Source organism: Dipodomys merriami, unplaced genomic scaffold (assembly GCF_024711535.1).
Source record: "Dipodomys merriami isolate MVZ:Mamm:240054 unplaced genomic scaffold, mDipMer1.0.p SCAF_13, whole genome shotgun sequence".
Lineage (NCBI taxonomy): Eukaryota > Metazoa > Chordata > Mammalia > Rodentia > Heteromyidae > Dipodomys > Dipodomys merriami.
This window is the reverse complement of record NW_027202604.1, coordinates 24,198,235-24,211,155: the sequence shown is the minus strand read 5'-3', so window position 1 is coordinate 24,211,155 and position 12,921 is coordinate 24,198,235.

Genomic DNA, 12,921 nt, shown 5'->3' with positions numbered 1-12,921 from the left:
TAGTCAACAAATAAGAAGTCTCGGTAGTTGGCAAGGCTCAATCAGTATAGATGCTAAGAGAACATCCATTAGTCCTATGGAAAGAGGTAGAAAATGACTATCAAGGAAGATCTCCCAAGCCGCCAATGGAAAGAGTGAGGCAGCACCTTCCACATAGATCTGTTGTGTTGACAAATATTCTTAAGTTGCATTCAACTTAATATACACTATCACAAATTTTAAGAGTTAAGCCAGGCACCACTGGCTCACATCAGTAATCCTAGCTACTCAGGAGGCTGAGATCTGAGGATCATGGTTCAAAGCCAGCCTGGGCAGGAAAGTCCATGAGACTCTTATCTATAATTAACCACCAGAAAACTGGAAGTGGCACTGTGGCTCAAGTGGTAGAGCACTTGCCACAGTGCCCAGGCCCAGGGTTCAAGCCCCATGACCAACAAAAACAACAACAAATTTTAAGAGTTATATTTCATTTTCATTTTCTTTTTTTTTCTTTTCTTTTCAGCCATACTGAGGTTTGAACTTAGAGCCTCACACATATTCATCTTGTTCATCTTGCTTGATCAACTGGCACCCTACCACTTGGGCCATGCCTCCAAGCACTGCTTTGTACTCGTTATTTTGAGTCACACAAACTTTTCTATGTAGGCTGGCTTCAAGCTGTGATGCTCTAGATCTCAGCAGACTGAGTAGCTAGAGTGACAAGTGTAAACCACCAGCATCCAAACTAGTAGTTATGTTTCATTTATAGATTAAGCATCCACTTAGTAAATAACTCAAAATGGGATTAAGTTAAACAATGTTCCCCCAATGATGTCCAGGGCCTCTGCCCTCCTGCCTGGAAAGAAAGAAGCTAAAAATAGAAGGAGGGAGGAGGAGAGGAAGAGGACAAAGGAAAAATACCCCTGTAGCTACTCAGACTTTATCTTCAGCTTCCTCTTCAAACCATCCAGCCCTTTCCCTCAGATTGTAATAACTGCCCTTTTTAGTTTTTCTTGTCAAGAGCAAAATAAGAAAAGCAATGTCTCTTCAAACATCTTCTGAAGTCATCAGATTCTATCTCTGGAAGAAGGAAAATGTTCTGACCCTCGAGGAGTCATACCCAAAGAAAAGCTTTCTCCCCGATCGGATACACCTAGTAGCCTGTTGTGTGTCTGGGGACAGCGGACTCACCCAGCCTAACAGTACAGCTGTTGGCTTTTGCAAAATTGCTGACACTGTAAATACCCCAAGCCATTGTGCCTGGGGTACAGAAATCTTCGTTCTAGAGCAAATACATAAATTTGACCACAGCAGGGGCAGCTTAGCCAACCACATGTTAGGAAATGTTGGGTATTTTCATTCTGATTGACCTGCCCTGTGGAGTTAAGGACTCTCTTCTTTCTTCTTCTTACTCCTTCCCCCACACCCCCGTACCCCATTTCAAATCTTCAGGCTCTCAGAATAATTGAAAGCAAGCGGGTTGTTCCAGGTGCTTGAGAACAATGAGAAATTACTGTTGGACCTGAAAGCATTAGTCATTTGAGAAATGTTTCCCCTTATTTTCAGATGAGACCTGATCAAATTAGCCACTCAGCACTTATTCCAGTTTCAGTGGAGCACGGGGTTTTCTCAGGTTGCGTTTTTCAAGGACCGAGTTCAGTGGGTGTGGTTGATATCTGGACTGTTCATGGAGGAGGAGGTAGCCAACCACACTCCAGAGTTCACAACAAATAAGAAAAAAGAAATCAATGAAATTGCTCACTCTGTATTAAAACTCTCTCCACCCCACCCTTACTATGTGTAGTCACAGGGGGTTTTTTTTGGTTTGTTTGTTTTTTCTTCTTTTCTGGAGTCAGAGATTGAAGTAGGGTCTCTTTGTCCCAAGAAATACTCCATATCAAAATTGGTGCTTAAAAAAAAAAACAAAACACGCAGTCAACCCTAAACCAAGGACCCAACAAATTACTCAAACATTTGCTCTTCTGACAGCCACTGTTCTTTATGGCCACTTCCTTTTGTTACTTTAATTTCTTCCCCCCTCAAAAAAGAATGGATGAAATTTATGGCTAAGGAGAAATAACGGATGGCTGCTAGCAAGGGAACTGAAGGGGCCAATTGTTCCATACGGCAAGAATCAGAAGGCAAGGGAGCCATTCACCGGGAAAGACGGATGTGCGAAAGGCCAAATCAATGCTCCCTCCATTGTGTGACCGAAAGTGTTCATGTTTGGTTCCAAATTCCTAAAGGCAGCCTGGTGTGCCACAGGCTGAGGCCTAGCAAGAGCAGGCAAAGCTGAACATGGCCGCTTTACACATGAGATCGGGGTCAACCTCCAGGAGACAAAGGTTTCCTGTTCACTTTTGTGAGAGTGGGCAAGACCTTCTGCACAATTGACAAACAGGGGCAATAGAATGGCCATTCTGCAATGTCACACATATCCTGTATGGCCCGGGGCGGGGGGGGTGGGGGGGGAACCTCTTCGGGTCTCCATGGCTAGGAATGAGGTCATAGAGACCCATGGAATACCCTCCCTGTCACAAACCACACACCCTCAAATGTTTCTAGAGACCCCAGGGCTGCATGGCCAGCCTTACTGAGCAATGCTATAGGTGACTACTGGGTATTGCCAAGGCAGAAAAGCTCCTCTGCTATCTCCTACTACCATTATTCCACTGCCACCTCTCGATAAGAACTCCTGCAAGCCCAGGCCAAGGCTGGGCTCTGCCTAGAAGAGAGATTGCTCCACTTTGCACTACAACTATCTGATCCTAAGTTACATTGCAGGTACTTGTGCATCTTTTAAGTCTGTTTTGTGTTGCTATCACAAAATACCTGACACTAGGTACTTTAGGGCAGAAAAAAAGATTAATTTAGCTCACAGTTGTGAGCTTCAGGGCCAAATTCAGGTAGCATCACGTGACAGCATGTGCAAGAAAGGGAGGAAATCGCAGGCCTGGGCGGCAACAAACTCACTGACTTATAATAGCCTCTTTTCCTGGGAACTAACCTGGGTCCTATGAGAACTACATGAATCTGTTCCAAGGGTAATCCAACCACCTTGGGCTAGGCCCGCCTCTTGAAGACCTATCCCCCTTTGATATTGTTATAATGGGACTAAGCTTCCAGGACATGAAACAAAAACATGACATCAGAGTACCGTGTCTTCCCAAATCCTCTTGGAAATCAAGACAGCTTCTCCTTGAGGCTCCCCACCAGGTTTAGGGTGCATCCATGGGGCTGAGGGGCAGATCCTACCTTCCCTGCCTCTTCCTCTTCCCCCAGGTTAAGTACCCACTCACAAAACTCTCAGTGAATCATTTTCTTACCCACATGGATCAACTCATGCCAAAACCACCCTGAGAAGACCCTGAGCCTCTATCAATGAGAGCAGACCAAGAGCCTGACCCCACAGAGAGCAGACCTGCACACAGTAGGCTCAAACATCTCCATACCTACCTGGGTCAATTCATTTACATAGCAGACTCTCTCCACATACTCCTTTGTCTGTCATTAGACGTGTTTACTGCACACGTTACTAAGAATGAGAAAGTCATAGGATTTTTTTTTAATGTTATAACCAGTTGGGTGTAGCAAGATGAGCCAGCCCCGCCAACTTGGAGAAAAAGGAGCCTCAAACCTTATGTGGTCTGCGTGGTCATAATAACAATAGCAGAGCTAATCACTAACAGGCAGCCTTTGCTCTAGAATTTATGAAGCATTTTACATACATTATTCTATTTAAATAATGTACTGAACCCAAACCAGTGGATCCCTAGTTGTTAAATAGCAATGAAATGGAACTTTCTGTTTCTAAGTAGGGAAGTTTAAAAATTTTTTTTAAAAAAAGCTTATTAAAAATAGCTCCAAAGGCAATTGGAACATCAAAGACCTTTTTATGAAACAACATTTTGATGAGTTAAGTGTAAATGAATCAGAAACATATGGATTAAATTTTCGTTAAAATAAACAAGGGTTTAGAAATTAAGAGACAAAGTAGTTTGAAAACACATCTTATTTAATCCAGAGTGCCGGAGGAAAGTAAAGGACTGAGGTTATGTGAACCAGAGAAGTTTAAAAACAAAACAAAAAAACAAAAACAAAAAAAACAACCAACATGGGCAGCCTACTTACCTGGGTTCTTCAGCTACATTCTCAGCAGAATAAAATGCTACAGGCTTTAACTCCTAAAGTGCATGAAGACCAGGAAGCTACTTTGAATTTTTTCCTTTATGAAATTATTAATACCAGGTGACTGGAATCATGAATTAATCTGCCAGAACTGACATTGATAATGCCATTTAGCTTCTGTTTTTCTAAAGTTGTTTTAACTTTTTTTTTTTTTTGTGGTCAGTCATAGGGCTTGAACCCAGGGCCTGGGCACTGTCCCTGAGCTTATTTGCTCAAGGCTAGCACTCTACTATTTTGAGCCACAGCGCCACGTCCAGTTTTCTGATGGTTAATTGGAGATAAGAGTCTCAGGGACTTTCCTCCTTTGGCTGGCTTTGAACCACAGTCCTCAGAGCTCAGCCTCCTGTGTAGGTAGGATTACAGGTGTTTTAACTTTATTGTGCAACAAGCGCATTTTAAAGGCTCTCTCTCTCTCTCTCTCTCTCTCCTTCTCTTCCTCTCCCTTCCTCCCTCTCTCTCTCCCTCTCCCTTTCTCTCTCTCTCTCTCCTTTTCCTCTCCCTTTCTCCCTCTCCCTCTCCCCCGCCTCCCTCTCTTCCTCTCTTCCCTTTCCCTCCACTACCCAAATGTTTTATATTATCAGCGGTACTGGGGATTCAACTCAAGGCCTCATGCTCCCTAACCATTCCTCTAGCCCTTTTTGCTATAGTTATTCTTCAGATAATTTCTTTTATTTTTCAGTTATTTTTTCAGCCTGGACTTTGGTCCTCCTTTTTTTTTCACTTCTAGCATAGCTATTATGTCAAGTGCTCACTACCATATCCAGCTTTTATTCATCGAGATGAAGTCTCATGAACTTTTTGCCAATATGGCTTTACCTATAGTCTTCCCAAATATCTGCCTCCTGAGAGGCTGAATTATAAACATGAGCCACCATGCCCAACCCAATCTTCCCTCCTTCTAAGATTAATAGGCCTCAGACTAGAAAGTTTTTGTTCTGTTATGAAAATGATGGTTATTGGCTGAGCTAGGTATTTTTAAGATAAGCAATTTGAAAATCTACCTGATTTGAGGGAGCCACAGTTAGTTTTTCCAGATGTATGTAAAAGTCCTGGGATCTAATTGATACTCATTATGTTGGAAATGAACTATACAACTTGGAAGGGAGAGGGGTCAGAAGGGGGGAAAGTGGGAGAAAATGAGGGAGAGGGTGACATTGTTCAAAAGAAATATACTCAATACCTGACTTATGTAACTGTAAACCCTCTGCACCTTCATGATAATTTTTTTTAATCCTGGTTTCTAGCTAGCAATCAAAACTGCCAAAGTTCTGCTTTGTTCAAAACTTGTTTGGATCCTAAGAAACGTTTGCCTTACTGACCAACTATGCATCCTTTACTTGTCTGTGAGCACTGCAGTCTGGCATATTTTGCAACTGTTTCTGATACCCAGAAGATAATGTCCTCTCTCCAAATACTATTGGGGGAATAAATTGAAACACAGAATAGATTAGAAGCCTCGGCTTTCATGTATGGAGATTCTTTTTCCCTGTGGCATAATGCAATTGTCACTTTCTATCCAGTCCCAGAAGGTACTTGGGTAGAGCTATGGTCCTTAGCTCTAGGAGTTCTAGGAAAAGTCTGATGTCGTGTCTAGGCATCTGAGAGAAGACTGGGTTGCGATGGGAAGTTTGGTAGAACCAATGATCCTCAGCCTGCCTGTCAACGCATCTGGGTTCTCTTAACTGGGCTCCAAAAACCAGAACAGCCTAACGCAAACTGTCACCTTGTCCAAAGTTATCTTTCGTGTTCTCACAGCCTCTCCTGTTAGAGTCTACAACCTCTGTGCGCTCACACAGGCCTGGTGCCCTCATAGGGCAGAATGGAAAACAATGCCCCACAGTGCACGGAACAGTATTTGATATTCACATCTACCACTTCCCAGTGGACTCAGAAAGATTCTGTGCTATAAGAAAGCATTTCTCAAGGCCACCTGGGCAGAAAGATCCCCTTGATAGACTCTTATCTCCAATTAACCACTCAAAAAAGTGGTGCTGTGGCTCCAGTAGTAGAGTACTAGCCTTGAGCACAAAGAAGCTCAGGGAGCCTGCCCAGACCCTGAGTTCAAGCCCCACAACTAACCAAAAAAAGGGGGCAGTGCATTTCTCAGCCGATGGCTCACACCTGTAACCGTTGCCATTCAGGAGGCTAAGATCTAAGGATTACAGTTCAAAGCGAGCCCAGGCAGAAAACTCTATGAGACTCTATCTCCAATTAATCACAGAAAACGCCAGAAGTGGAGTTGTGGCTCAAGTGGTAGAGTGCTAGCCTTGTGCAGAATGAGCTCAGGTATAGTACCGAGGCCCAGAGTTCAAGTACTAGGACCAGCAAAAAAAAAAAGCATTTCTTCATTTTCTAAGTCCTTCCTCTTCCTTCCATGTTTGAGTGACTTGTTGTTAAAACACAATGTGCTGTCCACTAGCTCTGATGTGGCCTAGTTAGAGTGCCGTATCTGTTGAACTCAAAGTCTAGAATTAATATTCTTATCTTAGGTCACTTACCTTGTGACTTGAACTTTACCTGTGCCAACATGTTTTGTTCTTCTTCCTGCCTATCTGTCTTCCTCTGCCTGGAAGCTACCTTTTCTTACTATCTCCTTTCCTGCATCAAAAGCTGTTCTACCAGCCAGCCTTGTTGTTTCACACCTGTAATCCCAGATATTCAAGAGGCAGAGAGAAGAGGAACACAAGTCCAAGGCCAGCTTGGGCAAAGAGAGCAAGATCCTGTCTCAAAATAAAAACAAAAAGATTGCTGGGCACTGGTGGCTCTTTCCTATAATCCCAGCTACTCAGGAAGCTGAGATCTGAGGATTGCTGTTCAAAGCCAGCCCTGGCAGGAGAGTCCATGAGACTCTTACCTCTAATCAACCACTCAAAAACTGGAAGTGGAGCTGTGGCTCAAAGTGGTAGAGCACTAGCCTTGAGCAAAACAGAGCTTAGGGACAGCACCTCAGCCCAGAGTTCAAGCCCTAAGACTGGCAAAGGAGGAGGAGGAGGAGGAGGAGGAGGAGGAGGAGGAGGAGGAGGAGGAGGAGGAGGAGGAGGAGGAGGAGGAGGGAGGAGGAAGATTGAGGACGTAGATCAAGTGGTACTTACCTAGCATCAGTGAAATTGTGGGTTCAAACCCTCATAATGCAAAAAATAGAAATGAAAGAATCTACCCACACCTTGAGCCTACCTTTCCAAAGTTTTATCCATAAAGTTCACTCTCCTCCTTTGACCTCAGTTCCTATTCACACTCAGGGCCTTTTCCTGTGTGGGATGCTGTGTGGTCAGTATTTGCTCCTCAGCATCAACATTGTGTCCTCTTGTGAACTCACTGTATCCAATATGGTGGCCACCAGCTCGGTGCAGATCCGGAATTTTAATTCATTTGAGTTAAATAAAAGTTAAAATTCAGGCCTTCACTCACACCCTCAAGGACTCAGTAGACACATGTGGCTAGCTGGTAACCCTATTGATCAGCATGGTATAGAACATACTGATTGGTACAAAAAGATCTTTTAGGTGACCTGAGTCTACAGTGCCCACAGCCAAGGGCTATCCCTTGTCACGCATTTGTTCTTTGTACAATCCTGTCCTGTCAACTTCTGTCAATCCTGTCCTGTCAATCCACATCTGTCAACTTCTCTTTGGGGGGAGGCAGTTCAAGTCTCCCTCACCCAGCAATGACAGTATCACTGTAAGTAATTTGTGCTGCATGTATGAGGTTGGTTAGGCAAATCCTACCAGAGGTGAAGAAGTCAGGATCTGAACACTGGCCTTCTGATTCCAATGCCCGCATGACAAACACCATGCCCTAGAACAAGGTTTCTTAGTTCCCATACGGCAGTCGTGGGTGGTGGCTGGTTCTTTGTGGTGAGAACTAGCCATGTTTCCTGAGATTGACAGATGTCTTCCCAGGGACAACTATGGCTCTAGGTTGGTTGGTTAAGTAGATAGATGTCCCTCAAAATGCCAGCTTAGTACTCGCAGCAGATGAGAAGCAAGCTGACACCCAGTTGTGGGAGAAGCCATGCAATCTTTCCTTTAATCTCTTGCACATCCTCCAGTTCAGCCCCCATCTGGGAAGTGTTCTGTGGCTGATTCCTTTCATGTTGGGCTGAGATGGAGCCTTGGGTCTCTGGCAGCCCAGATGCACTGCAGCTCCCCATGAATCATGCTCTCAGCATTCCCAGGACCACCTGGTCTAGACACACAATATCAGCAAAGAGCCCCCTTTGGGGGGGGGGTCCACAGGCTTGAAGAGAGGACAGCAGGAGGAAGAGAGTGTGCATGTCTCAGCCATCCAGTGTGGCCATGGAGATGAGCTCGGAAGAGAGACAGTCATTCCAAGAGGACTCGGGGCCAAGCAAACAGCCCTGAAACCACAGCAGGCCAGAGAACATGCCGCCTGTTTCAGTCTATAAACAGCCACTCATGGGATAAGGCACAGAAAGATGATCTTTTGACAACTGGCAGCTATATTCCCATTATGGTTCACCCTCGCTTGCCCTCTTTTTGTGATTACACACCCCCTCTAAGGGAAAGCATTTCTTTCTTGTGTTGTTGTTATCTTGTTTGACATTTCTTTTATTAAAACTTTATCAAGCCAGGCACCAGTGGCTCATACCTATAATACTAGCTATTCAGGAGGCTAAGATCTGAGAATCACACTTTAAAGCCAGTGCAGGCATAAAAGTCAGCAAGAGTCCATCTCCAAAATAACCAGCAAAAAGATGGGATGGAGACATGGCCTAAGTGAACAGAGTACCAGATAACCCAATGCCAATAAGACAGTGTCTTGAGTTCAAGCCTCAGGTTACAGAGAGAGAGACAGAGACAGAGACAGAGAGTCAGACAGAGAGAGGGGGGAAGGAGGGAGGGAGAGGGGGGAAGGGAGATAGAAGGAAAGTTAAGTCAAGTACCAATGGCTCACGCCTATAATTCTAGCTACTCAAGAGCTGAGATCTGAGGATAGAGGTTGGAAGCCAACCTGAGCAAGAAAGACCATGAGGTTATTATCTCCAATTAAGTATGTGGCTCAAGTGGTAGAGTGCTAGCCTTAAGCAAAAAAAGCTCAGGGACAGCACCCTGAGTTCAAGTCCCAGGAACAGCATGGGGAAAAAAAAGATATGTTTAAAAGTTGATGGTGCAAATAGAAATTTCTAATAACAGTGAAGAAGGATGCTTTTTGCAAGCAGCAGAAAAACCCTGACTTTTGGAAACATTGGGATCAAAACAAACTTCACAGGCTCCAAATAAAACACAGAACAGAAAAAGATGCGTCCCTTCTTTCTTCCATCCCAGCAAGTCTATGAAGATTTATCCTTACAAAAATAATCTGTTTACAGTTTTATTTTAGGTTCAGAATTTCAGATGTTCTCCATCACTCTTTCTTACACATCCATCTCCTGGCTCTAATTAAGGGTGTTGCACTTAGCTCTTAATGAGCAATAAAATCCAGAGAATGAACAGTTATAGTTTATGAATAACGATCATCGTCAGGCTAAAGTGGTAACTGGCACTCGTGTCCTGGAATGGCTTCTTCCTTTGCTCTTCCCCCTTTCCTCCATGGCTAGGGTCAGCTAGAGGAGAATAGGGAAGCACAGGGAAGCTTGACCTTGCCCAAGACACATGGCTAATGTGTGGTCCATTTATCTCCCTGAGATGGTAGGAAATCCTCACAATCCATGCTTCTCAAAATACTGGCCATGATCATGGCAAGCCAGGTGCCAATGGCTCACGCCTATAATCCTAGCTACTCAAGAGGCTGAGATCTGAGGATTGCAGTTCAAAGCCAGCCCACATAGGAAAGTCTGTGAGACTCTTATCTCCAATAAACCACTAGAAAAACTGGAAATGGTGTTGTAGCTCAAGTAGTAGAGAGCTCACCTTGCTGAAGAGCTCAGGGACAATGCCCAGTTCCAGAGTTCAAGCCCCATGACTGACAAAAAAAAAAATAAAAATAAAAATAAAAAAAATCTAAGGCACCTTTCTTTCAGGTTATCTGAAATATGTTTTACTTCATAAAGAAGTATGATATATAAACTATATCTGCTGTAAACATTTTGTCATCTGTATTTTGATACATTCAGTATTTTGCTTAAAGCATCTGAAAACACTTTGTCTAAGCCAAGATCCATAGGCCAATGGATTCAAAGAATAAAAATGATTAGAAACACCCCCATGGACTCTATTCTCACTTGTATGTATGTGAGAGACAGACAGATAGACAGACAGACAGACAGACAGACAGACAGAGTGTGTCCTGGGGCTTGAACTCAACCTGGGCACTGTCCCTGAGATTTTTGTTCAAGCACTCTACCTCTTGGGCCACAGATCCAATCAGGCTTTTTGGTGATTAACTGGAGATCAGAGTCTCATGGACTTTCCTGCCCAACTGACTTGGAACTGCAAATCCTCAGATCTCAGCCTCCTGAGTAGTTAGGATTACAGGCGTGAACCACTTGGCTCATTCTCCTTATTTCTAAGACTGATAAATACATAGATAGATCGCTAGATATCCAGTTATTATAAAAATTCTATTTATATTCCCTGTTACTGCTAACAAACAGAAATGTATATGTACATACAAAATTGTAATTAACTGACTGGTAGCCAGTTGTCATGGAAACATAAAGAAAAGAGCCCCATTCATTCATTCAGCAGAGCCATCCACCCACCCCTGCCACTGGCCAAAGACTCCTGATTCTACATAAACAAATTATCTGTAGACAGAGATTTTAATTTCTTCATTTCTAATTATTTATGCATTCTTTTACTTATATTATTTTTATTTTATAAGCTATAACCTCCCAAATAAAAGAGTTGAATAAAATGAGTACTGGTCATTTATTTATTCTGATTTTTTGAATACCTTTTATGTGTTAGCACTAACTCTGATATGTCTTCATTTGTTTTTTTGCAGATACTGCTTTTTTTGGGGGGGGAGGGGCATGGGGGACTTGAACTCTGGGCCTGGGTGCTATCCCTCAGCTCTTCAGCTAAAGGTGAGTGCTCTACCACTTAAGTCACAGCACCACTTCTAGTTCTCTGGGGGATTATTGGAGATAAGAGTCACAGACTTTACTGCCCCAGCTGGCTCTGAACTGATCCTCAAATCTCAGCCTCCTGGATTACAGGCATGAGCCACTGGTGTCCAGCTCAGATACTGTATTTTTAAGAAACTTTCCCTCTATTCTTAATATTTCTCTTGATTTTGGTTTTAACTATAAATGTTTATTAAATATTAGTTAATTTTTGAGAGGCAGTACTAGAATTTGAATTCAGGGCCTCTTATTTGCTGAACAGGTACTCTATCAATTGAGCCATGTTTCTAGCTACTTTTTCATCTAATGGCATTCCTTTAATTTCCTATATTTTGTTAATGAAGTGAACCAGTGGGTTTTTTTTCCAAGGTTGAACCAACATTGCTTTCCTGAAATAAGGCTGCATCTTCCTTGCATATATAGACAGACAAAATGCCCTTACATCCTGCTTAGAATTTTGCATTCATGAGTCTTAGTGCATGTAGGGTTATTATTTTCTTTTTTCACACTATTCTTGTCTAGTTTTGGTGTCTGGGTTTTATGAGGCTCATAAAAAAATGAGTTATGGCACAGTCCCTCTTTTTCTATTTTTAAAGTGATTCTGTATGATTGGATGTGTCTGTTCCTCAAATGTTTAATAGAACCAGTAAGTCATGGGGCCCAGGGTCTTCTTAGGAAGAAGACTTTGTAACTACTGAACCAACATCTTTGATGACTTTAGGATGTGGTAGATTACAAAAATGGTCACAATTCTCCATTTCACTGTATCCATGCCCTCTGACCAAAGAGGAATTCTCTTCTCAGACCTTTGAATCTTGATGAAGCTTCTGGATTTCTTAGTCAATAGAACACAGTTCTTCCATTGTGCCGGTTTCCCAAGAGGTCTCTGTGAGTTTGCACGCTCTCTTAGAACTCAACCTCCACCATAGGAACAAGTCCAGCCCAGTGCAGGCCGAAGGACCCGATACAAACAGCCAGATTGTCTCAGCTTGGGCTGCTCTTGTACTAGTCCACAGCCAAGCTGCCCAAGAGACACACGTGGGAAAGAGTCCAGCTTCAGTCATCAGAGCCACCTACCCACCCCACCTGCAAGTTGATCAAAGCCAAATGAGCAGGCTTCACTAAGACCAGAGGAGCAATCCAGCTTACTGGTGGGCATTTGAGCAATAAGATGTATTTATCATCTGAAGTCATTATCTGGTTGAGCAAGAGATGATTAATATATAGGGTCATTTGTATTCTCTGTCTTTGGAATGTGTTTGGGTAATTTATGCATCCTAAAAATATATCTATTCCACCTCAGTTAAACAACTGTATGGATATCAAACTATTCATGTTAGTTTTATACTATATTTAATTTTTGATACATCCATCATGTTGTCTTAATTACTTTGAGAAAGTTGTTTATTAAGCTGGGTATGTATTGTTTACACCAGTAATCTCAGTACTCAGGACCCTGAGGCAGGAGTACCATGAGTTCAAGGCCAGCCTCACTTATACAGCAAAAACCTGTCTAAAAAAAAAAGAAAAGTTTTTTTATTATACCACTTTAATAAATCAACCAGTATCTATTGATAGGGATCACCTCCATATTTTCATTTTCTTCACTGGGACCTCTCATTATTTTGTCCTTCATTCTTTTTTCTTTAGCTTTCTGCTGGCTTCATTGTTTATCTCTATTGCTTTGTTTAAGTTGAATCTTAGATAATTTACTTTCAACCTTTCCT